Genomic DNA, 25632 nt, shown 5'->3' on the forward strand with positions numbered 1-25632 from the left:
TTCTTCTCCCCAAGTCAGGACTTCAGTAGAAGCTGCCTCTAGTTGATCAGAAGCAGTTGCTCTGAGCCTCCTTCAAGAGTTAATGCTTACAGGGAGTCCCCATCATATCTCAGTGGTCAAGAACCCAATTAGTATCCATGAGGATGCAGGTTCAATCTTTGGCCTCACTCAGTGGGTTAAGGATCCAGTATTGCTGTGGCTGTAGCTTAGGCCAGCGCCTATAGCCCCAATTCGACCCCTAGCCTGGGAACCTCCATATGCTGTGGATGAGGCCCTAAATAGACCAAAAAAAAAAAAAAAAAAAAAAGAGAGAGAGAGAGAGGGAGAGAGCGATTTCTAGGAACTTGCATGAAAACCTGTCCTTTTTGGAGCTTAGCTGAGTTGTCCTGGGACTATGTGTCCTGTGTTTACATGAGTCTGCGTCAGTAAAGTGGCAGACGCAGAGCCCGAGGCGGGGTGGGGGGGTGGGGTGGGGGGGTGTAGGGGGGGACCAAGGTCCTCAGAGTTGTCTGCTTGTCCTTTGGTTCAAACGTTCTCAAGCTGTTATAATCATTAACTCTTTTTTTTTTTTCTTTTTAGGGCTGCAGGTCAAATCAGAGCTGTAGCCACTGGCCTATGCCACAGCCACAGCAATGCCAGATCCTTAACCCACCAAGCAAGGCCAGGGGTTGAATCTGCGTCCTCATGAATGCTGATCAGATTTGTTTCCACTGAGTCACGACAGGAACTCCTAGAATTCACTCTCTAAAACCATCAGTGTAGAACCAGTTGAAGAGGATCCTGCTCTTAAAATGCCAGCTCCTAGCAGCTGCAGATGGAAAGAGAATTCTTTGTCATGAGCAGATCAGCAAAGATAACAAGAGGTACTTCTTCCAGGTCAGACAGCGTAGGATGAGGATTACAGGTGAGAAACTTCAGGAGTTCCCGTCGTGGCTCAGTGGTTAACAAATCCAACTAGGAACCATGAGATTGTGGGTTCCATCCCTGGCCTCGCTCAGTGAGTTAAAGGATCTGGTGTTGCCGTGAGCTGTGGGGTAGGTCGAAGACACGGCTTGGATCCTGAGTTGCCGTGGCTGTGGTGTAGGCCGGTGGCTACAGCTCCGTTTGAACCCCCAGCCTGGGAACCTCCATATGCCATGGGTGTGGCCCTAGAAAAGACAAAACGAAAAAAGAAAAAAAGAAAGAGAAAGCTCCAAAAGATACGGACAGGACTGGACGGGGATGTTTTTTTTTGTTTGTTTGTTTGTTTGTTTTTCCCACTGTACAGCAAGGGGGTCAGGTTATCCTTAGATGTATACATTGCAGTTACAGTTTTTTCCCCCACCCTTTCTTCTGTTGCGACATGAGTATCTAGACATAGTTCTAAATGCTATTCAGCAGGATCTCCTTGTAAATCTATTCTAGGTTGTGTCTGAGGACGGGGATGTTTTCATCAGTCACACCTGGGTAAGGGTTTCCCCAATTTCAGAGACTGGATGACTCCAGAACAGAGCTGTAATAAAATGTTTCTGCCACGGTGGAAATGTTCTCTATCTGCATTAATACAGCAGCACTAGTTACAGGGAGCTCTTGAGCACTTGACATACGGCTAGTACAACCGAGGATCTGCATGTTTACCTTTACCTAATTTCCATTCATTAAAATATTTAAATAGGCACAGGTAGCTAGTGGCTACCACACCAGATAGCACAGCCCAACAGAATTTGTGACCATGGTTTAACTGACTGCTGGTATACTGTATGAGTTATCGTGGTTGTTTTCAATTGACTCAGATAATCAAAAAAACAATTTCTTTTTCTTTTGGCCGCACCCACAGCAGGTGGAAATTTCCCGCGCCGGGGATTCATCCCACGCTGCAGTTATAGCAGTGCCATATCCTTAACCTGCTGGGCCACAAGGGCCCTTGCACAAAAACTTTTTGTGTTTGCTTTTTAAGGCTGAATCCGAGGCATATGGAGCTTCCCAGGCTAGGGATCTAATCGAAGCTATAGCTACCAGCCTACACTCTAGTCACAGCAACGAGGGATCTGAGCCACATCTGCAACCTGCAGCACAGCTCATGGCAACGGCCGTATCCTTAACCCACTGAGCAAGGCCAGGGACGGATTCCACACCCTCATGGATACTAGTTGGGTTCGTAACCCACTGAGCCGCAACAGGAACTCCCCCCCCCCCCAAATTTTTTTGTATAAATAAGCGTCTTAGTTCGAGAATCCTTCTTAGTTCGTGTAAGTTAAATCTGCAGGGCACTGGAGTCCGGTGTAGGCTAAAGTGAACTCAGCTACTAACTGTGGTCCAGATAGCAGTGTCCAGAGTAAGAGAAGCAGATAAGAGAGTGCTCCCCGAAGGGCGTTACTGGAGCGCAAGGAGGACCAGTTGCTGTCTTGAATGATGAAGAAGCTTTGTGAATAGGTCAAGTGCCACCTCCCAGGGATCCCCTCCCTACCTAAACCTTCTCCGCAAGGCCCATCAGACAGAGGCCGGGAGAAGAGGCAGCACTGTGCTCTTTGGGCCTGCACCCATGAGGTCTTACGCTTGGGAAGTAACCGAGAGGGTGTAGCAAAGACAGAAAAGAATAAAACTGAGGGAAACGAGGGGTAGAATGTGGTCAGCAGGAAAAGGACTTTATCTGGTGTCTGAGGTAAGAAACCCACAATTTCTATGATGCCTCTGGTGGGAATTTATTACTGTATACAAAACATGTTCCCCTTTCAACCCACAGAGACTCAGGAGTCTTCCGGGACCCATAAACCTCAGAGAAGATGGGGTGTGACCCCACAGGTCAGCTGGGCCTGTGCCCTGAAGAGACAGGTTGAAAGTAGGTTAAAGCCTAGAACTGCTGGAGTTCCCGTCATGGTACAGCGGAAATGAATCCAACTAGGAACCATGAGATCGAGGGTTCGATCCCTGACCTTGCTCAGTGGGTCAGGGATTCGGCATTGCCATGAGCTGTGGTGTAGGTCACAGACATGGCTTGGATCTGGCGCTGCTGTGGCTGTGGTGTAGGGCAGTAGCTGTAGCTCTAATTAGACCCCTAGCCTGGGAACCTCCATATGCCACAGGCGCAGCCCTAAAAAAGCAAAAACAAAACAAAACAAAAAGCCTGGAACTGTTAAGAAAATAATGGGGGAGGGGGAAGGAGCCACTCAGATTGTTCTTGGTCTGAGAGGACTTGGGAGGCTGAGGCCTGTTGGCTACGACTGACTTAAGCCAGTGCCCCCCAGCCGTCTCCCACCTGCGAGGCCTAAGGGTGCTGCAGCATGGGGGTGGGAGGTCCCCATAAGGCCATTTCTGGTTGTCATCAGTCTTGCAAAAGCGCAGACTCTGCTCTCAGCAGGGGGTGTGGGGGGATGAAGCGCAGCACCTCAGGACCAGGACACTTTGCTTTAGACATTGTGTGTCACCATGAGCTTCACAGGCTGCCCCTCACTCTGCAACATGCAAATCCTAAGGGCCCACAGGAACCTTGTAAGTGTAACCCCAAAGTCCCGCACCCCATCAGCCTGAGGATGCAAAAAAGTCAGATTCCAACTCTTGCCCCTCTTGCCCACTCTGGGCTCCAGGGCCCTGAAAATTTCTTAAGTATCTTGAGGAGCCCTCAGGTAGCACCTCATCTCTGCCTCGTCACCAGGTGCCCCTCCTGCAAATACCTTGTGGCCCAAGAGCGCTCTCTCCCTTGGCCAAAGCTGCTGACTTGCTGGGCCGATTTTGTGAAACACTCTACTGCCTCAGCCCTGGAGCCGTCCTGCTTGTCTCACCCAAAATGCCCACACTTCGGCAACCCGTGGCTGCCAGATAAGGTCATGAACACACTGCATTGGGCCAGAGATGGAACCCCAGCCACCTCAGAGACAACACTGGATCTTTAACCCACTGGGCCGCAGCGGGAGCGCCAAAGGAAACAAATTTTGAACAGTCATGTGATCCTCCTCCTCTACCCGTCACCTCCCTCTCTCTGAGGTGGAAGCCCACACAGTAGCGCCTGCCATCAGGTATTTGGAGCGCCTCCGGGGTGCTCATGCTGGCTGTGGCTTACCCTTCCTCTCACTGATCAGTTTCCCCTGCCTGGAGAACTGATGCTCAGGTGCATCCCTGGTGCCCAGACTCTGCAAAGGCCAGCCTCTAGCCAGCCCTGCAGGGGGGCTGGGTTCTCTCTGAAGAGCTATGAATAAATATGCCCTGAAAAACACCAAGTGCTGTGCTCCAAGCTCGGAGAGTGCTTATATAGAAATGGCAAAGCCCAGCAAAGGAAACCCGAAACAAAACGAAAAGACCATGCACGGAATGGGAGGAAATATGTGAAAACGAAGTGACCGACAAGGAATTCATCTCCAAGTTATATAAACATCTCCTGCAGCTCAATACCCAAAAAAACCAAAGAACCCATTTAAAAATGGGCAGAAGATCTAAACAGACAATTCTCCAAAGAAGACATAAAGATGACCAAAAAACACATGAAAAGATATTCAACATCACTCATTATTAGAGACATGCAAGTCAAAACTACTATGAGGTACCACCTTACACCAGCCAGAATGGCCATCATCAAAAAAAGTCTACAAACAATAAATGCTGAAGAGAGTGTAGAGAAAAGGGAAACCTCTTACACTGTTGGTGGAAACATGAATTGGTGCAACCACTTTGGAAAACAGTGTGGAGATTGCTCAGAAAACTAAAAATAGAATTCCCATTTGATCCAGCAATCCCATTTCTGGCATCTATCCAGAGAAAACTGTGAGTCAAAAAGATACATGCACCCCAGTGTTCATTGCAGCACTCTAGCCAATAGCCAAGACATGGAAGCAACCCAAATGTCCATCGACAGAGGAGTAGATAAGGAAGATGTGGTACCTATACACAATGGAATATCACTCAGCCATAAGAAGGAATGAAACAACGGCATTTGCAGCAACATGGATGGACCAAGAAATAATCATGTTCAGTGAAGTTAGTCAGACAGTGAGACACAAACGTCATATGCTATCACTTATATGTGGACTATTTAAAAAGGATACAATGAACTTCTTTGTAGAACAGATGGTGACTCACTGACTTTGAAAATTGTATGGTTTCCAAAGGAGACAGGGTGTGGGGGTAGGGACAGGCTGGGAGTTTGGGATGGAGATGCTGTAAAATTGGGTTGTGATGATGGTTATACAACTATAAATATAATACAATTCACTGAGTTAAAAAAAATAAAAAATAGAAAGGAACAGAAAAGCCTAAAAGCCCAGTAGATACAGCTCTCCTCCCCCAAGTCAGAGAACAGCAGTGCCAAAAGCACCCCCAGAGCCGACCCAACGTAGCGCCATGGTTCTACTTGTGAGGACAGCCCCTGGTCATCACCGGAACTCGGGTGGGCTGCATGGGCCAGGCAGCGAGTGCCAAGTTCTGGAAACCGGATCACGACGGCCATTGCATGTTCTTAGCCTCACGCCCTGTTCCAGACGCCCACCCAAGTGTTTACCTCCCCCTCCAGCTCTTATTCCAGAAGTCCCGCCATGCCCAGAGCCCTGGAGAAGTCTGAGCTGTACCCCCACCCTGGGCCAGGCCCCTGTGCCTGAGGGTGAATGGGTGAGGCCGGCCTGTAAGACCTCAGGGAGAGTTGTCACACCCTGCTGCGGACTCTGTGGACCTCCCATTGCCCTCCAGGCCTTGGCACCCTGGGGCGGGGGGGGAGGGTGCGGTTCCCCCCACCCAGGTGGGGAATCTGTGTCAGGGCTTGTGCTCTGGTCTAAACTCCCAACAGGACTGACTGGTTTATAAGTTGACCCTCTCCTGTCTCTCCCTGTGAGGCTCTCACCCATGGCCAACACACCCCCAAATACTCTGACCTGAAGAAACAAGCCTTGTTCACCATCTGCTTCCCCAGAGTCTTCCTTGACTGCAGCAAACCATGGAGCCAGGACCCAGGCCAGGCTCCAGGGCAGTGAGGGGAGAGTCCGTCAGCAGGTGGAGCTCTGCATCCAGAGTACAGGGCAGCAGGTGGCAGGGACAGCCCTCCATCTCTCAGGGAGTTGGCAGCAGTTAGGGAAGGGGCCGAGGGATCCTCATGGTAAGGAGTGTGGTGGGAACCTCCAGAGGGTACCCAGTGCCTCCTTGGGTCACCAGCAGCCTCGGTGACCAGGCAGCACTCATCGCGCTGGAGGCAGAGAGCAGCCCCGATAACCCAGCTGCCTCCCTGCCACAGAGATAAAGGAGCCACTCGAACTAAAGGATGTGGGCCATCTTCTCTCTCTCTCTTTTTTCAGGGCCGCACCTGAAGCCTATGGAAGTTCCCAGGCTAGGGGTCAAATCAGAGCTGCAGCTGCTGGCCTACACCACAGCCATGGCAATGCAAGATCTGAGCCACATCTGTTGCTTGCTGCAACACTGGATCCTTAACCCCTGAGAGAAGCCAGGCATCAAACCTGCAGTCTCCTGGATACTCTGTCCGGTTCTTAACCCGCTGAGCTATAACAGGAACTCCTGGACCTCTTCTGAGCCAACTCCAATCCCCCCACCCTGTAGCCCTGTGGTCTGTACCCAGGAATCTTCAGCTCCTGGAACAGTCCTCCAAGGCCTAAAATTGTACTTGCACATAGCACATACTCGGGAAATATTTGCTTAATGAATGGATGACTCAGAAGTAAAACTCTGCTTTCCTGCAGCTGCTGGTTTCATGGCAGAACAGGTTGCCGCTTCTGCACCTCTGTGTATTGGGACAGTGCCCCTTTCCCCTTGCTGTCTCAGTCCCCTGCCCTTAGCAAGATTTCCATGGGACTGTCCCAGTGCCCTCTGTGCAAGTCCCACTCGGCATGGGCCTAATCAGGGTTGGGGAAGCCCCCAAGCTTCTCTGGTTGGGGCAGAATTTTGACAAGTCTGGGCAGAATCCCGCCCTCACTCCTGTCAGACTAGTTTAAATGGCCCGTTTCATGGGGCCTGCACTTCTAAAACACGTCATGAGTCTCTCACAGTGTCAGTCAGCTTTTCCATTGCTCAAATTCACTTTCCCAGGACAGCTGCCCACTGCAATGAGGACACAAGCAGAAGCAGACTGCGGCCTCCTTGACCCCATCTCCTCAGAGGGTCTGGAGGAAATCCCTCTAAAAGCTTTTTCCCCAGAGAAGCTTCGTCAATAGCAAATAGAGACCTTCCATGAGGAATTCAATCATTCACTCCACACCGATTCCTCACGTGCCTTCCCCACGCCAGGCACCCTTTGGGAAGCTGGGGTCCAGCACGGTACACAGCAACATGCACATCCTCGTGGGGCTTATATTCCAGTTCGGGGAAGATAGATCATAAATAAACAAATAATACTTGGGGTGTTACTGAGTGCCAAGAAGAAAAATCAATCAGAGTCAGGAGATACAGAATGGCTGAGGATATGAGTGTGTGTGTATTTGTGGTGTGGTGTGTGTCTGTGTGTGTGTGTGTGTGTGTGTTATCTAAAGAAATGTCTTCAGAGGTCTTCCCATAAACAGAATTTGAACAGAGACCTGGAAGAAGTGAGGACGTGAGCTACTCGTGTATCTGGAGGGAAATGACCTGGGCAGAGGAATGAAAAACTCAAAGACTCTGGGAGTTCCCATTGTGGCTCAGTGGGCTAGGAACCTGACTAATATCCATGAGGATGCAGGTTCAGTCCCTGGCTTCACTCAGTGGCTTCAGGATCCGGCATTGCCATGAGTTGTGGTGTAGGTCGCAGACGTCAGATCCTGAGTTGTTTGTTGTGGCTGTGGCATAGGCTGGCAGCTGCAGGTATAATTTGACCCCTAGCCTGGGAACTTCCATATGCCTTAGGTGCAGCCTTAAAAAGAAAACAAACAAACAAAAAACTCAAAGATCCTGAAGCAAGAGTGTCTGGTGTGTTTGGGAAGAGCCCAGCCACCCAGTGTGCCTGAAGTTGGGGTGAGAGGAGTAGATTTGAGAGATAACTGGGAGCCAGATCACAAGTGCCATGGTGATGATTTTGGATTTATTCCAAGTGACATGGGCAGCTATGAAAACTTCTGATCGGAGGGGAGACGTGACTGGACTTGAGTTATAAAAAAGACATGTTTGCTGCTGGGTGCAGAAAAGGCTAGAGCTGAGCAAGGGTGGGGGCAGGAAGACAGGCTTGGCAGTAATCCAGCTGAGGGGTGATGGTAGCCCAGACCACAGTGGTTGGCAGTCCTGGTAGAAGTAGTAAGAAATGGGTGGAATCTGGGTCTATTTCAAAGGCAGAGCCAGCAGGACTTTCTGATGGATTGCATGTGCGGTATTAGAGAAAGACAGAAGTGAACGATGACTTCAGGGATGACCCAGCCTGTTGACCTGAGCAAAGAGGAAGAATGAAGCTATGAGGAAATGGTTTCAAACCAGGGTTCTTGTATTTCTCTGAAAAGAAAATGAAAATCAGTACTCAAGAAAGGGACACACTGGGGACCTGGACTGAATAATCATAGTCCGCTGGAGACGGTGACCCTGCAAAGGTGCTAATGGGTATGTAAGTGCATAAGGCACACAGTGAAGACAGAACACTGATGGCGGGCATGTGGGCACAGAGGCAGATTAGTACATGGTATGCCTGGAGGTGACACTGCAGGTATGCATTAGGATATGCATGCACCATAGGGATGCTCAGACAGAATCTCGTTAAAGCAGCAGCCTGAAAGGGCAATGAGTCATCTTGTTTTGACCAATGTATGCAACTCCTTTTTTTTTTTTTTTTGGCCCCATCTGCAGTATTTGGAAGTTCCTGGGCCAGGGACCATACCCAAGCTGCAGCCAAGACCTACATCACAACTGCAGCAACACCTGATCCAAGCCACATCCTTGACCTACGCTGCAGTTGTGGAAATGCCAGATTCTTTAATTCACTAAGTGAGGTCAGGGATCAAGCCCGCATCCTCATGGATACAGCTGAGCCACAATGGGAACTCCCTTTTTTTTTTTTTTTTTTTTTTTTTTTGGCTGCACCTGTGGCATATGGACATTCCCAGGCCAGAAACCAAATCCAAGCTGCAATTTCAGCCTATGTTATGGCAGCAGAAATGTGGGATCCTTAACACCAGGCTGGGGATTGAACCTATGATGCCACAGAGACAACTCGGGATCCTTAACCAGCTGTACCATGGCAGGAACTCGGCACTAAACTTTTGACTTGAGTAGTCCAGTAAGATTCACCCAGCTCTCATATCACCTACAGCAAAATCCTAAGGGTTTTTATTTTTTTGTTTGTCTGTTTTTTAGCTATACCTGTGGCATGTGGAAATCCAGGACCAGGGATCAAACCTGCACCACAGCAGCAACCAGAGCCACAGCAGTGACAACTCCGGACACTTTAACCTGCTGAGCCACCAAGGAACTCCAAAAACTTAAGATTTTATTTGAGACTTTGTGGAGACACTAAAAGGATTAGTTGAGAACAAGGAGCACATATCTTGAATGAGAACTACAATCCATTTACTCTAAATTCTCCTAGACAATAAATTATAAATGCTGAGCATAAGGTTCTGACCTTAGCCTCTAGCTTTTCCTCGCTTGGAAGCTGGTGAAAATCTGTAACTAGTGTGGCCAAGAGAATAGTTTCTTGTCCTCAGATTTCCTCCCTCCAGGGAGTCCTCCATGTCCACCTGGTGGGGTTTACATTGGTGTTTTCCTGCAATGGCATAGGTTGCCCCGGGGTGTTTACTTCTTGCTTCATCACATTTGTTACTATCAATGGCCAAGGATCCCTAGTTTGTCTGCTTGTTTTCTTTTCTTTTTTTTTTTTTTTTGGCACTTTTTAGGGCTGCTCTCATGGCATATGGATGTTCCCAGGCCAGGGGTATGATCGGAGCTGTAACCGCTGGCCTATGCCCCAGCCACAGAAATGCCAGATCCAAGCTGAATCTGCGACCTACACTATAGCTCATGGCAATGCTGGATCCTTAACCCACTGAGTGAGGCCAGGGATTGAACCTGCGTCCTCATGGACGCTAGTCAGATTCATTCCACTGAGCCATGACAGGAACTCCCAAGGATTCCTAGTTTTTTGCTTATCTCTGTATTTCAATGGAGGATTTGCTTTTCTCTAATATGCTCTATAAGATGCTGAATGTTGGGTCTACTTGCTTACTCGAGAAGACTAGACAAGGGGGCAGTTTGGTTTTTCCTGCCATACTGTTTTCTGTCTAGGACCAGCCTTCTCTGTGAGGTTCAGCAACAGGAGGGATCTTAAAGCCCCTTTGACAGAGAGAGCACAAAGGGGACCTGCTGAGGGTAAGGAGGAAAAACTGTGACCAACTAATGGATAAAACCCTTTTCCCCTCTGCTACTCTCAATACTTTACTTCTTGTCACCAAATATGAGTGGGGGTGGAGTCGGGGGAGGAGGTTTCCCACACAAAGCATTTCTCCAGTTCTCTGTGGACTATACCTGGATGCCCTACAATTCAATCCAATTCTGACACTCCTCCCTGGAGTCAGGGCAGACCCCACAGGGTAAGGTTCAGTCCCCATCTAACCTGCATCCTCATGGATGCCAGTCGGGTTCATTATCCCTGAGACCCAACAGGAACTTCCACATCTTCCTGTTTTAACCCAAAGAAACGGTTACTTTCCACAATGCCCAAATGGCCAAAATTTTCCACCTGAAAAACCATAAAAGGCTGGGAACACCCCCACCCTATCCAGGCATGTTTACATTCAGAAAAATATCTCTGGCTCACCCTCTAATATTTAGTCGGCCTCTCCTTCAGGGGCAATGCAACACAGAAGATGGAAACAGCCCTGACTTCATGCACAAACACTTGGAGAATGCAAGCAAGCAAACCCACAGCCACCACAGTGCATCCAAGCTAAAGCAATGATTCCCAGAACCCCAAACACAACAATCTAGATCCCCACTGTTTCAGTGTCTGTCATGGAAGAGCAGTAGGTGGTCAAGGGCTAGTTCACAGTGGAGTCTGTATTTTGCACAGGCTCTAGGGTAAAGGAGTGAAATTCAAGCCGATGTATTCCCTAGAAGACCACCAAAATGACAGATGGGAACTGGGGAAACTACTTTGAGACTGGAAATACAAGCTCTGGAGGAATGCCTTACTTGAAGGTAGATGTTTCCCTTTGAGAGCAAGAGATTACTCCGTGATATGGAAGTTCACCAGACGAAGAATAAGAATAACTAAGAAGGAGTTCCCGTCGTGGCGCAGTGGTTAGCGATTCCGACTGGGAACCATGAGGTTGCGGGTTCAGTCCCTGCCCCTGCTCAGTGGGTTAACGATCCGGCATTGCCGTGAGCTGTGGTGTAGGTCGCAGACGCGGCTCGGATCCCGCGTTGCTGTGGCTCTGGCGTAGGCCAGTGGCTACAGCTCCGATTGGACCCCTAGCCTGGGAACCTCCATATGCCGCTGGAGCGGCCCAAGAAATAGCAAAAAGACAAAAAAAAAAAAAAAAAAAAAAAAAAAAAAAAAGAATAACTAAGAAAAAATTTCCTCATAATTTTGAAAACGGGAAATTGATATAAATCAAGGCTACAAATATACAATTCCTTTAGAAATTGGAGCTTTCCAGATTCCACAGGTTGAAAGAACGTGACATCGTGTTCATGAGGATACAGGTTCCATCCCTGGACTTGCTCAGTGGATTAAGGATCTGGCGTTGTCGTGGCTGTGATGTAGGCCACAGCTGCAGCTTGGCTTCAACCCCTAGCCTGGGAACTTCCATATGCCACAGATGCAGTGGTAAAAAGAAAAAAAAAAAAAAAAAGGAAAAAAGGAAAGGAATTGGGTTCTGTGCTGGAAGGAAAAAGAGGCTTATGGCAGCTCTGCACAGGCTGGTCAGGGCTCTTGCTTGGCTTTAGTAGGGAGATAGAACTCTAACAGATGAGGCTACTATAAGATGAGGCTGCAAGCCAGGAAGCAAAGCGGATGTTACCAGAGTTTGCCATTTTCAGGACACTCTTCATTGACAGAACAAGCTGAAGCCCAGGAAGTGGAATAGACCTTTGACTGGGTATCATGAACCTTGGCAAATCTCTACTGAGTGGCCGGAATCTAGGTCTTCCAGCAAGAAATCAACTTAGTGTTTTGTTTATTTATTTGTTTTTATTTTTAGCTTTTAATCAGGATGTAATGAAGCAAGAAATACAATTAATTATACAAGGTCTGAGTAAAAGGATTAAGATCACAATGAATATGGTGAAGAAATATTTTCACCAGGAGGAGGAGGTCAGCTGGTTCCACAGGGCAGCTCCAAAAACTGGAGCTGGATAGGACAGCTCATGAATCTACTGCTGAAGATCTAGCAGGGAATTAGACACATTCTGTGCATGTGCCCCATTTTTTTTGTTCCCAGGCTAGAGGTTCAATCATAGCTGAAATTGCCAGCCTATGTCACAGCCACAGCAATGTGGGATCTGAGCCGCATCTGCTCAACTTAGTGTTGACTAAACTCTTGCCCTCTCCCACCGTGGCTTCCTCTGGCTACTGAAAAGTGGTTTAAAACTACACTCAGTACTCAAATGAAAGCTCTGAAGGGAAGACACAGTGGTCCCAGATAAGCAAGGATAAGCTATCAGAGATTTTACTCACAGGATCTCCAAGTAACAAGAAAGCATGCAAATCTGCCCAGGGTGACCTTGAGTAGCAAGAAAAAACAGTGGGCTTTTCATCAGGCACACACATTACAAGGGGGTCAAAAAGGAATACATCACACAAAAGACAGCAAACCCACGCTGAAAGAAACCATAATCAAAGTACAAAGGTATTCCTCATAAAATATTGTACACGAATGTTCGCAGCAGTGTATTCATAAAAGCCAAGAGGTGGAAACAACCTAAATGCCTGTTAGTTGAATGGAGAAACAATGTAATATATCTGTGCAATGGAATATTATTTGGCTATAAAAAGAAATGAGGAGTTTCTGTTGTGGTTCAGTGGAAACAAACCCAACTAGGAACCATGAGGTTGCAGGTTCGGTCCCTGGCCTCGGTCAGTGGGTTAAGGATCTGGTGTTGCTGCCATGAGCTATGGTGTAGGCTGGCAGCTGTAGCCCTGATTCGACCCCTAGCCTGGGAACGTCTATATGCCTCAGGTGTGACCATACAAAGCAAAAAATAAATAAATAAAATTTAAAAAATAAAAAGAAATGAAGTCACAACATTATAAATCCACTATATGCTAATTAAAAAAAAAAAGGGAGTTCCCATTGTGACTCAGTGGCTTAAGAACCTGACTAGTACCCATGAGGATGCAGGTTCCATCCCTGGCCTTGCTCAGTGGGTTAAGGATCCAGTGTTGCCACAAGCTGCAGTGTAGGTCACAGATGAGGCTCAGATCTGGCATTGCTGTGGCTGTGGCATAGGCTAGCAGCTGCAGCTCTGATTTGACCTCTAGCCTGGGAACCTCCATATGCTGCAGCCGTGGCCCCCCGCCCCCCCCCCAAAAAAGAAGAAAAATAGATTTTTTTAAAAAAGGAATGAAATAGTGATCCATGCTATAGCATAGATGAATCTTGAAACATTACGATAAGTGAAAGAAGCCAGTTACCAAAAAAACCCACATACAATATGATTCCATTTACATGAAATATGCAGAATAAAGCAAATTATCTACACAGACAAACAGTGAGTTACTGGTTGCTTAGGACTAGGAGGTGTCAGGGACATTAGAATGTTAGCCTAAGGGAATGTGTCTTCTTTCCAAAGTGATGAAAATATTCTAATATTGACCTATTGAGGTACATATCCATGGATAGACTGAAACACATTGAATTGTCCAAGGTGAATAGGCAAATTATATGGCCTGCGAGTTATATCTCAATAAATCTGTTTTGATAATAAGAGCTGTTGGAGTTCCCGTCATGGCTCAGTGGAAACGAATCCAACTAGTATCCATGAGGATGTGGGTTTGATCCCTGGCCTCACTAAGTGGGTTAAGGATATGGCATTGCCATGAGCTGTGGTGTAGGTTGCAGATGCAGCTCTGATCCTAGGTTGCTGTGGCTGTGGTGTAGGCCAGCAGCTGCAGCTCAGATTCAACCCCTAGTCTGGGAATTTCCATATGACATGGGTGTGGCTCTAAGAAGCAATAAATAAATAAATAAACAAACAGACAAACAAATAAATAGAGCTATGAGTTCCCACTGTGGCTCAGCAGAAAAAAACCCGACTTGTATTCATGAGGATTCTGGTTCGATCCCTGGCCCCGCTCAGTGAGTTAATGATACGGCATTACCATGAACTGTGGTTTAGGTTCCAGATGTGGTTTGGATCTAGCGTTGCTGGACTGTGGCATAGGCTTGCAGCTGTAGCTCCAATGCAACCCCTGCCCTGGGATTTCCATACGCTGCACCTGAGGCCCTAAAAAAAAAGAGCTAGCAGATTTCCCATTGTGGCTCAGAGGAAATGAATCTGACTAGTATCCATGAGGACAGAGTTTCAATTCCTGCCCTCGATCAGTGGGTTAAGGATCTGGCATTGCCGTGAGCTGTGGTGTAGGCTGCAGATATGGCTCAGATCTGGTGTTGCTGTGGCTGTGGTAGAGGCCAGCAGTTACAGCTCCAATTCAACCCCTAGCCTGGGAACCTCCATATGCCATGGATGCAGCACTAAAAAGACAAAAAAAAAAAAAAAAAAAAAAAAAGCTAGCAATGTTGTCTAAAAGGAGACTCATTTAAACAAACCAAAAAAAAAGAAAAAAAAGAAAAAAAGAAAAAAGAAAAGAAAGAAAAGGGAGTTCCCACTGTGTTGCAGTGGGTTAGTGATCCGGAGGCTCAGGTTTGATCCCCAGCCCTGTGCAGTGGGTTAAGGATCCAGTGCTGCTGCAGCTGTGGCCTACACCACAGCTGATTTGATCCTTGGCACTGGAACTTCCATATGCTGCAAGTGTAACTGACAAAGAAAAAAATTTGTAATAAAAATAAACAAAAATTAAGATGCAAGGAGTTCCCGCTGTGGCACAAGGGGAACAGTGGTGTTTCTGCAATGCCAGGATGCACGTTCTTTTTTTTTTTTTTTTTTTTTTTTTTGTCTTTTTGCCATTTCTTGGGCCGCTCCCTCAGCATATGGAGGTTCCCAGGCTGGGGGTCCAATCAGAGCTGTAACTGCCAGCCTACACCAGAGCCACAGCAATGCAGGATATGAGCCACGTCTGCAACCTACACCACAGCTCACAGGAATGCCGGATCCTTAACCCACTGAGCGAGGCCAGGGATCCAACCCGCAATCTCATGATGCCTAGTCGGATTCGTTAACCACTGAGCCACGACGGGAACTCCAGGATGCAGGTTCTATCCTTGGCCTGATACAGTGAATTAAAGATCTGGTATGCCACAGCTGTGATATAGATCAAAACTGTGGCTCAGATCTGACCCCTGACTCGGGAACTCCATATTCCACTCGGTGACCAAAAAAAATAAGATGCAGGGAAAAAAAATGACAAGAAGGCATGGGAAGTTGTTTTTTTCTTTAATTTTTATGTCTGCACCCACAGCATATGGAAGTTCCTGGGCCAGGGATTAAATCTGAGCCAAAGCTGTGACCCATTCCACTGGGGATAGAACCCACACCTTGGCAGTGACCTAAGCCACTGCAGTTGGATTCTAAACTCACTTTGCAATGTTGGGAACTCAAGATTTTTTTTTAAGTCACATTTCCTGCAAATGCTTATACCAAATATACTTTCATGACATGACTTCAATAAATTCTAGACGATGATGCATCAGTTCAGGTCCAATCAAGAAAACAGAGACCACATTAATAATATATTTTTTCTTTTTTAGGACCGCACTTGTGGCATATGCAAGCTCCTGGGCTTGGGGTGGAATCAGAGCTACAGCAGCCAACCTATGCCACAGCCACAGCAATGCCGGATCTGAGCCATGTCTTTGACCTACACCACAGCTCACGACAACTCTGGATCCTTAGCCCACTGAGTGAGGCCAGGGATCAAACCAGCAACCTCATGGTTCCTAGTCGGATTCGTTAACCACTGAGCCACGACGGGAACTCCTCACATTAATAATTTTAACAGATAATTCAACATAGAGAATTTGGCATTCAAGAGCTGACAAAGCAAAGGGTGAGTGACATGGTAGAGTTAGTAACATCACCCTTGGGGAAATAAAGGAAAGAGGCAAAAGTTAGCTGAACTTAGAAACAGAAACAGTCCCACAAAGTGGGGCCTCAGTCAGCTTTGAAAAGTATACCTTGGTGGCTCCTACTAGAGGAGTCTAGAAAAGCAGCCTTGGGACCTGGGCCTTGGACCTCTGTGGGTCTTAGACCACAAAAAACAAAAAACAACAAAGTTACGAAAAGAGTTTACAAGAAGTTTCATGAGCAATCCTAGGGGAAAAGCAATACTGAAATGGCATTATGCTGTAAAATGTGATTTAAGCTGGTATTTCTCAATGGCTACATAGTATAACCACTGAGGAACTTTTATAAAATGTGTCCAGAAGTTTCCTGGTGATGGGGGTGGGTGGGTTTTTAAGGATCCAGCATTGTTGCTGCTGTGGCTCAGGTTCCACCTCTGGCCTGGAAACTTCAGCGTGCTGCAGGGACAGCCCCGGGGGGGGGGGGGGGGGGGAATGTGTCCAGACTTCTGCCCAAATCCATTAAATCAAAATCTTTGTGGCATTCCCACTGTGATTTAGCAGATTAAGAATCTGACACAGTGTCTGTGAGGATGCAGGTTCAATCCCTGGCCTCACTCAGAGGGTTGAGAATCCAGTGTTGCCACAAGCTGTGGCATAGGTTGCAGATACAGCTTGGACTTAGTGTTGCCATGGCTGTGGCATAGGCCTGCAGCTGCAATTCAACACCTTGCCCAGAAGCTTCCATAGGCCAAAGGTGTGGCCGTTAAAAAAAACCAAACAACAACAGCAACAACAAAAACACCTCTAGGAGGGGGCCTGGAAATTGATATCTTTAAAATGTTGCCCAAGTGATTCTGATATGCAACTCTGGTTGAAAACCACTTGTCTCAACAGGCCTTATAGACACATTCCTAACACAATGTGTGTTGCTGCAAAGTCTAGGGCACTCATTTCCATCCTATGCTTCTTCCATCCCATGGGAACGTCCACTGGTCCTATTACTCAGGAAGAGGAGAATGAACACTCTGGGTAGGCTCCTGGCAGTCTTGGCCACAATCTAGGTTCACTTGTGGTCACAAGATGTTTGACAGCAGGAACTGAGGCAGTGTGCTGTCTTGCAGCCTTGTTTACATCCAGGAGAGACTGGCTTTTTTCCTCCCAGATGCTCTGAGCTGGCACCTTGGGGTTTCACCGGCTCAAAATGGATGACACACCCATTACAGAAACAGTCCCTATCAAGATGGAATTATTGTGATTGGCTCACCAATGCTTCTTAAACTTTATGGTGTAGAGGAACTGCCTGGGAATCTCAAGTTTCTGATTCAGAAAGACTGGAGTGGGGCCAAAAGTATGCATTTCTAATAAGCTCCCAGGTGATTAAAATGGCTGTCCGGTGTCAATGTCAATGGCATTTATAATACCCACCTTAAACATCAAGTTACACCTGATATTTATAGTAGCTGAGGAGTGCCTTCTTTCCTGGTAGGTAAACCTACAAGAGAAGCCAATTATAATAGGAAGATGTTTAATGATCAAGGTTAGATCGCAAAGCATACCTGAAGGTACAGAGGAAAGAAACCACTCACCATGCATAGGGAATCATGAGCTGGAGATACACAGAGTCAAATCACTAAAGGGTTGGGCTTCAGTCTTGAGTTCTGCAAAGCACAAACCCTCTAAAAGATCTGCCACGAAAAAAATGTATTCTAGAATCAGATTTGCTCGGGAAATGTTACATACCATGTCCCTCACTTGGATATTTGCAAAGCATATTGTTATTTTATTTTTGGGGGGTGGCGCCTTCAGCATATAGAAGTTCCCAGGCCAGGGTTCTAATCAGAGCTGTCGCCGCCAGCCTATGCCACAGCAATGCTGGATCTGAGCCATCTTCGACCTACACCATAGCTCATGGCAACACCACATCCTCACTGAGTGAGGCCAGGGATCAAACCGGAGTCCTTATGGACACTAGTTGGGTTCGCTACCCCTGAGCCATGATGGGAACTCCACATATTTTGATTTGAAAGGTGCTAAGCAGTCTGGTAGTAAAGCCTTTTGTTAAACAGAGATAATCCCTCATAGACGGGATAGGCTATATAATTTGTGGAGCCCAGTGCAAAATGAAAATGACGGAGCCCTCTTTTCCAAAAACTAATACTTTCTCAATGGCGGAGTTGTGGCACCACGGGTTATGAATCTGACTGCAGCTGCTAGGGTCGCCTCAGAGGCCAGTGTCCAATCCCCAACCCAATGCAGTGGGTTAAAGGTTGCAACATGGGTTGTAGCTGTGGCTCAGATGCAATCTCTGGCCCAGGAGCTTCCATATGCCTTGGGTGCAGTCATTAAAAAAGGAGAGAGAGAGAGGGAGACTCTAAATGGCAAGGACAAAGCATTAAACCAATTGCAGCCCTGTCTAAAGCTTGAAGCCTTGTGGGACTGCACAGGTCACATGTCCATGAATCTGTTCTGTTTTACGGGGATATTAAATGAGACATGGAAAATGCTTTAGAGCTTGCATATTGAAAGCACTAAATAAATAATAACTATGGTATACATATGGCTTTTAGTTAGAACTCTTGGTTGTAATAGAAACTCTTTATTTAGCTTAAGCAAAAAAGCAGCAGTATACGAATCAAGGCATTTGTTTCAGAACCCAAGGAAAGAGGCTGCCAACAAACTATAGGAACAAAGAGAAAGAGAAATATCAGAGCTTTCTTCTCTCTCAACTCCACTCTGTAGGTTTTCTGTCCATATGGTGGGACAAGTCAGCCCAGAGAGCCCAGGTTTAAGAGACTTCTCAAGGGGGGACTGGGGTTTCCTAGTCCTAATTCCAAATTCTGAGGGAGTGCCTCTGACCAGTACACCTATTTTCATGTGGACTAAGCAACAGTAAAGACTCTTGCTATTATCAGCCCAATGGGAGGAGAAGGCAGACAATATGTACCTCAGTGACTTCCATACTTGATTACGGGATATTTCTTTTTCTTTTTGCCTTTTCTAGGGGTTGAATCGGAGCTGTAGCTGCCGGCCTACACCAGAGCCACAGCAACGCGGGATCCAAGCCGCGTCTGCCACCTACACCACAGCTCACTGCAACGCCGGATCCTTAACCCACTGAGCAAGGTCAGGGACCGAATCCGCAACCTCATGGTTCCTAGTCAGATTCATTAACCACTGCGCCACGACAGGATCTCCTACGGGATATTTCTTAGAGGAACACCTCTTCTTACTGAACAGAACACACCTGGACATTGCAGTGTGGGTAACAGAGTGAAGCTGAAAGCCAGGGTGAGTGCCAGGAAGGAGATTTTCATTTTAGATGGCAGTCACCAGCTGGAGGTAGTGACACTGAACACAGTTTCAGGAAGTCTACATAAAAGCCTGCTACAGAAATCCAGACCTGCAGGGTTCCCCGCCTTGCTCAACGAAAGGAATGTGACTGGCATCCATGAGGACGCAGGTTCGATCCCTGGCCTCGCTCAATCTGCTAGGACTCCAGCATTGCCCTGAGCTGTGGTGTAGGTCGCAGATGTGGCTCAGATCCCGCGTTGCTGTGGCTCTGGCGTAAGCGGCTACAGGCGGGTGCGGCCCTAAAAAGACACACACACACACACACACACACACACACACACACATCCCGACCTGGGTAGCAGCCAGAGTGAGCATCACTGGCCTACAGAACCACCTGAGCTTACTTTGTTTACCCGGCCAGGCACCCAGGGGTGGCAAGCTGCTGAGCTAGTTCCATTTGCCCTCGGAGCAGTCCTCTTAAGGGGTTCACTTTTCCTCCCCAATGCGTCTCCACCGTCATGGTGCGGGGAGAGGGTAAGGATGACACCTAAAGGCCTAGATTACTGAGCCATTCTTGTGAATGCCAGCACCCGGAAAGCGAACTGCGAGTACACCACGAGCGAGGACGCCGACACCGCGCAGTTAAGGGAGAACAATGAGCTGTGGCCCAGGAAGCTGAGGGTAAGCGAGTTCAGAAGTTGAGGCCCCACGCGGTAACACAGAGACCGAAGCAGCGTAGATCGGAAACACCACTCCCGCGATGCCCTAGCCCGGCGCGCGCTCCCGCCTGGCACCGCCCCGATGTCAGAGCCGGCTGCAAGCCCGCAAGGTGAGGGCGGGGGAGCGCAAGCCGAAGGGACGGCCGAAACGCGCGAGCGTAGAGAGCGTGCGCACGCGCAGTGTTCTAGCTGGCCGGCGTGCAGAGCGCGGGAGAAGCGTCCGAAGCCACAGCGAGGAGCCGCACCTCGGTGAGCGCCCCCCCTTTCTCCCGGAGTGCTTTGCGCGCGCCCGGTGGGCGGGGGGGAGGGGAGGGGAGGTGGCGGTGGCAGCCATGTTGTTGTGAGACTGTGTCTCACCCTCGGTACTTCGGTGGTTCGGAGGAGGAGGGGGAGGAGAAGGAGGTGGGGTGGGGGGGAGGGAGGTAGGTGGAGAAAGAAGATATTGCCGCCACCGAAGGCGGAGGAGGGGAGGACGGCCAAGAGCGACGCCGCCGTGTGCCCAACGGTCGGTGTCCCCGGCTGAGGCAGCGCGGCCGCAGCAGCCCCGTAAGTCAGTCGCGTTTGCACCCTCTCCCGTGCTCTGACGCCGCGGGGCTGGCTCCCCGGGTATTGTGTGACGGCCTTGGCGGGGGCAGCCCTCCGGTTGGAGGGCGGACGGGGCCTGCGGGGTGCCCCGGACGGCTGCGGCCTGGGGCCCGCTCACACAATGCAGGGGGAGGGGTGCCGGAAGGGGGTGTGCGCCGCGCGGGGGGGTTGCTCTCGGCTTTCCCGCTTCCTTTCCTCCCCCACGTCTCAGCCTCGCGGCGCTGAGGGGGCCCGCCCGGCTCTTGCTCGGTTTCCGCGCGTGTGGGTTTAGAGACCGAGCTGTTCGTCCTCCCAGCTCTTGGGTTCGGGACCGGGAGAGAGGCCGGGTGGATCCGGAGGAGCTGCGAGTTGCAAGTGGGCGAAGAGGAAGGAGTGGGTTTATGAAAACAAGTGTGGGAATTCTAGAGGACCCGAGTGTGTCCAGGAAGAGCTTCCGGTAGACAGGTGTGCTTATGAAAGAAACGGCGACTTGGGTTTAATGTATTAGGTGCCATTAGTAAGGAATGTTTTGTTTTTGTTGTTATTGGAGCCGATTTTGATACTCGGGAAGATATGTAAATTAAAACTAAAGAATAGATTAGAGGCTTCACACATTTTTAGCGTTCGTTTTGTATCTGAACTGGGTCATATTTGGGGAAAATACATTTGTTAGAGTTTTATGCTCAAACACGCGTATAAAAGTTAGTGTTAATTCTGAGAATATAGCTAGGGAAACCGACCTAGCTTTTCATTATAACACATTTAAGCATTTGGGTGGGACATATTTGATGTGTAATAAGACAATCATGTTAAAATCTGGACTTAGTACTTTCTGAGATTTTTAACTTAAGAAAACTAGTTACAGACTTTTGAAATAAAGGTTTTTTTTAGGGAAAGCTTAATTAGAAAAATACTTTTAAATACGTAAGAGAAATATAATACTTGTAAAGGTATCATATGTAAAGTTTTAATAAAGGGTGTTACCTAAGGATTTTAAAAGCTTGTTTACTGCTTAGATTCCTGTTTAATAGGTGACTCTTCACCATGTGACCTGGAGCATTGGAAGATGATTTAAGGATTTCTGGCTAGGGATCAGATTTAAAACACACAAAAGTTTTAATTGGCTAAGCTTCTTTTCTTAGTCTTTAATATCTTGCTTTTAAAAAAATGATTTGCTTTATCTGCACAGTTGTCATAAGTAGTTGTCTGCATTTCCTTTATTTCAAGAATGTCTTTAAAGCCCAATTTTTGGTAAAATTGAGTTATTTAGATTTGTCTTTTCGTATTCTTGAGGGTGGTTTTTATATGCAGAAAACTTCTTTAAAAATTGAAGTTATTTTCAGAATTCTGATTCTTAAGTTTTTAAAGTTCAGCTTTTTTGTAAAGTTCATTTTTGTTTGCTCGAGTCGAAAGCTTTTATCTTTGAGTTAGACTTGCTATTAACAAACTTAAACACTTCAATTTAAACTTAAATACATGGTTTTCTTAATTTGAGTCTAAAGTTCCGTTAGATGTTTCAATATTTTAATAAGATTTCAGATTTTTTAAAAAGTCTAATTACTGCCATGTTTAAATTGGTCTTACAAGGTTGTCACTTTAACAGGCTATGCTTGCAAGCTAAACAATACAGTCTGAACACAGATACTAATAGTAGGATTTTGTTTAAACTTTCCATGCTTTTTTATAAATCGTTTTAGTGTTGAAAGATAGTATGTCTTCCTGTGTAGGTACTTATCCTAGTTTGCAGAAAAAAATTATGGTTAGAGATTTGGGCCAGATGTGACATCCAAAGCCTATCTTCTCAGTGACCAGACTGTCTCCTGAACTCAAGTTCTTTGTAATTTCTAATTCAATAACTTTTGAATATGTTGGGCTTCTACGATAGGGAAATTCTGTATTTTTTTATGTTCTTAAGACTTACGGTTATGTTATTTAAATATCTGAATGTTTGTACTTCATGTCTCTGTCTGGCTTGCATTCACAGTTTGAGGCCATTTTACTGACAGGTGTGATTAAGATTAAAAAAATACTTAGAACAATGTAAATTGGTTAGTGACAGACTTTTTGCTGTTTTGAAGAAGACATGAAAATAGTCTGACTTGCTCCTATTGTTCCATCTCCACACTCTTCCCGTTGATGAATTTGTAAAAAGGAACTGGTCAAGCCCCTTTCCTCTCTCTTTGGGAGTCTGCCCCCTGCAGAAAGCATTTGCTCTGCTACTTCTTGAGACCACCAGAGATAAACTCTGCCCCTTTCTGGAGGAGGACCATGGTTGTCTTGTGCCACCTGTGACTGGATTAGGATAATTTATGGGGTGTGGTGTTAGGAGGCCCTTTTGGCCTAGATCTAGATTATGCTTCCCTATAGTGGGAAGCATTTCAGTAATAAAAGAGCTATTTGGATTACCATCAGGCTGACTTCTATGTTTCTCATTCCTAAATTTTGATGTTGGAAAAAGGTTTCTTCAAACACTATCATTTAGAAGCTAATATTTAGTGATTTTTATATTTAGAAGATTTTTTTAAGTTTGACACTTTTATAATGGAAAAGGTGAGTTTACAGAGAAATATTGTCACGCTTTTCCAGTGAAACATAAAATTACATTATAGATTACAAAGCATACAGGATATATGCTTGCTTGCTTTTTTTTTCTTTTTTTGCTTTTTAGGGCCACATTTGCGACATATGGAGCTTCCCTGACTTGAGGGTCGAATCAGAGCTACAAGCTGCCAGCCTATACCATAGCGACAGCAGGGCAGGATCCGATCCCTGTCTGCGACCTACACCACAGCTCATGGTAATGCCGGATCCCTGACCCACGGAGCAAGGCCAGGGATTGATTCTGCATCCTCGTGGATACTAGTCCAATTCTGCTGCTCCATAAAGGGGACTCCCAGATGTATGCTTTTTCATCAGAATTTCATGTAGCAGTATGCTTAGAGACATAAGGTTAAGGATAATTTTTTCCTTAGTGACCTTTCCTTTTAGTAACTCAAAAGATTCAGTAACTTTTTTTTTTTTTTCTTTTTTTTGGCTGTGCCCATGGCTTATGGAAGTTTCCAGGCCGGGAATTGAACCCATACCACAGCAGCAGCCAAATCTGCTTGAGCGAGTACACCAGATCCTTAAACAATGCACCACAATAGAACCCCCCCAACTTATTTATAAATGAAAAATTAAGACTTGCCTAGGAGTTTCTCTGTAGCTCAGTATGTTTATTTTTTATTTCTTTGGTTTTTAGGACTGCACCCATGGCATATGGACATTCCCAGGCTAGGGGTTGAGTCGTCAGATAGTAATTTTAATTTTTAATGAAATTGCAGCAACTTCGTTGACTTTTTTTAAATGAAAATTTTATTTGGCCTTTCCTTGGTTCATTTTTATATTTTTCTAAAGTAGATTAGGAGTTCCCATTGTGGCTCAGTGGTAATGAACCCAACTAGGATCCATGAGGACTCAATTCTATCTCAGGGATTGAACTCAGGCCCTGCTCAGTGGGTTAAGGATCCGGTGCTGCTGTGAGCTGTGGTGTAGGTCCAAGATGTGGCTTGGATCTGGTGTGGCTGTAGCGTAGGTCGGCAGTTGTAGCTCTGATTTCAGCCCCTAACCTGGGCACTTCCATATGACATGGGTATGGCCCTTAAAAAAAAAAAAGGAATGGTTATTCAAGTATGTGGGCAAGAGAATTTCTTTAGTATGGTCTCACCTCTGCAAATAGAGCTTCTGTAATCCCATCCATTTTTACTTTACATATTACTGGTTTTCACTTACTCTCTTACTATTTTTCTTGTGAAGAGAGAAAGGATTTTAGAGTACTAGAAAAATCCAGATGTGTACACACCTTATGTGCATATCCCAGAATTCATTGTAGCTGTCAAATACAAAAAGGGGAGAAATGTGAAGGAAAAAGGTGTAGCTAGAGTGTCAGAATATTTTGATTGACTGCAAGTGGCACAGGAAAAAAGACAATCATTATCTCCTCCCTGTGGGTGGGTGGGGGTGTGTGTGTGTGTGTATTTGGACCACAGAAATCTGCTTCCTGGAAGGGATTTGCTGAAATTGAGTATAAAAGGTAGACCAGGAGTTCCCGTCGTGGCTCTGTGGTAAATGAATCCGACTAGGAACCATGATGTTGCAGGTTCGATCCCTGGCCTCACTCAGTGGGTTGAGGATCCGGCGTTGCCGTGAGCTGTGGTGTTAGGTTGCAGACACGGCTGGGATTCTGCATTGCTATGGCTCTGGGGTAGGCCAGCAGCTACAGCTCCAATTAGATCCCTCGCCTGGGAACCTCCATATGCCGCAGGAGTGGCCCTACAAAAGGCAAAAAGACACACACACACACACAAAAGTAGACTAGTTGAGAGAAATCTTTGTGGTTTCTGTTGTACTGGACATTTTATGTCAAGAATAATGAGTTCTATATCAAAGTGGTAATTTCTGATTTTAGGCACTGTTTCTGAAAGGCATATTAGGGATGAGTGGGAGATAGTCTTAACTATGTAAGATGGTTTTATTCATTCAGATATTAAAAGAAGGTAAATGAGTGGTGGAGGCAGGCTAACCCTAAGTGTAGGTCTTTGCTAAGCAGTCAAATGAGGCAAATTGTAGGTATAGAAAAATATAGACTATGTTGTATGATTTTGTTAAATATCAAGAAAGAATTGTATGCAGATAGGAGTTACTTGTGTCTTCCATTTTGGTGACCAGATCATTTATTTCACATCTACATAGTATTTTATGAGCACTTTCAGCATGATTATATATAAAACTTTTGCAGTGTCTTTGGCAAAACCTGAATCATTTAAAACATAAACAAAATTAAGATTTGGAATTTAGAGAGGATATCTCCAGGTTTTGCATTTTCTTGGACTGCCTTGCATTTGAGATACAAGTGATGGCTTTTTCATCCAAAGGTGCCTTCATTTTATCTCTAAATTATGTGGCTCTTACACTAGTGAAAATAAGATTACTCAAGCATCTTGCCAGAGATAAGCTAATTTTTATTGTAGGTCTGGTTG

At 46.5% G+C, this 25632-nt stretch overlaps 1 protein-coding gene and 2 long non-coding RNA genes across 52 annotated transcripts in view; 1 reads left to right on the forward strand and 2 right to left on the reverse strand.

The window, feature by feature from the left end:
• Positions 1-25632, reverse strand: part of LOC146404936 (uncharacterized) — a 639839-nt gene that overhangs the window by 364878 nt on the left and 249329 nt on the right. The gene's annotated exons all lie outside the window — the stretch shown is intronic.
• LOC102158392 (uncharacterized) lies at positions 7942-20120 on the reverse strand. 2 transcript variants are annotated; one of them, XR_014842512.1, is made up of 4 exons: positions 19736-20120; positions 17627-17725; positions 17466-17532; positions 7942-8298 (listed from the first exon to the last, which is right to left on the reverse strand). It is a non-coding gene; the product is annotated as an uncharacterized LOC102158392 (long non-coding RNA). The 2 variants fall into 2 exon arrangements; XR_302627.4 differs by lacking the exon at positions 7942-8298 and having other exon boundaries at positions 15395-17532.
• PUM2 (pumilio RNA binding family member 2) overlaps positions 20471-25632 on the forward strand; it is a 107133-nt gene continuing 101971 nt past the window's right edge. For 29 of the 49 annotated variants that reach the window (XM_021087795.2, XM_085019744.1, XM_085019740.1 and 26 more), the window contains exon 1: positions 20471-20596. The gene's annotated coding sequence lies outside the window, so the exon portion shown is untranslated. Of the gene's footprint in view, positions 20597-20872; positions 21080-25632 lie in introns of those variants that run through there. The other 20 variants (XM_085019739.1, XM_085019746.1, XM_085019748.1 and 17 more) reach the window with 1 other exon arrangement.

Source organism: Sus scrofa, chromosome 3 (assembly GCF_054392235.1).
Source record: "Sus scrofa isolate SSC_HxYL_T2T_F1_AM1 chromosome 3, Sscrofa_HxYL_maternal_Yorkshire_Landrace_v2.0, whole genome shotgun sequence".
Taxonomy (NCBI): Eukaryota; Metazoa; Chordata; class Mammalia; order Artiodactyla; family Suidae; genus Sus; species Sus scrofa.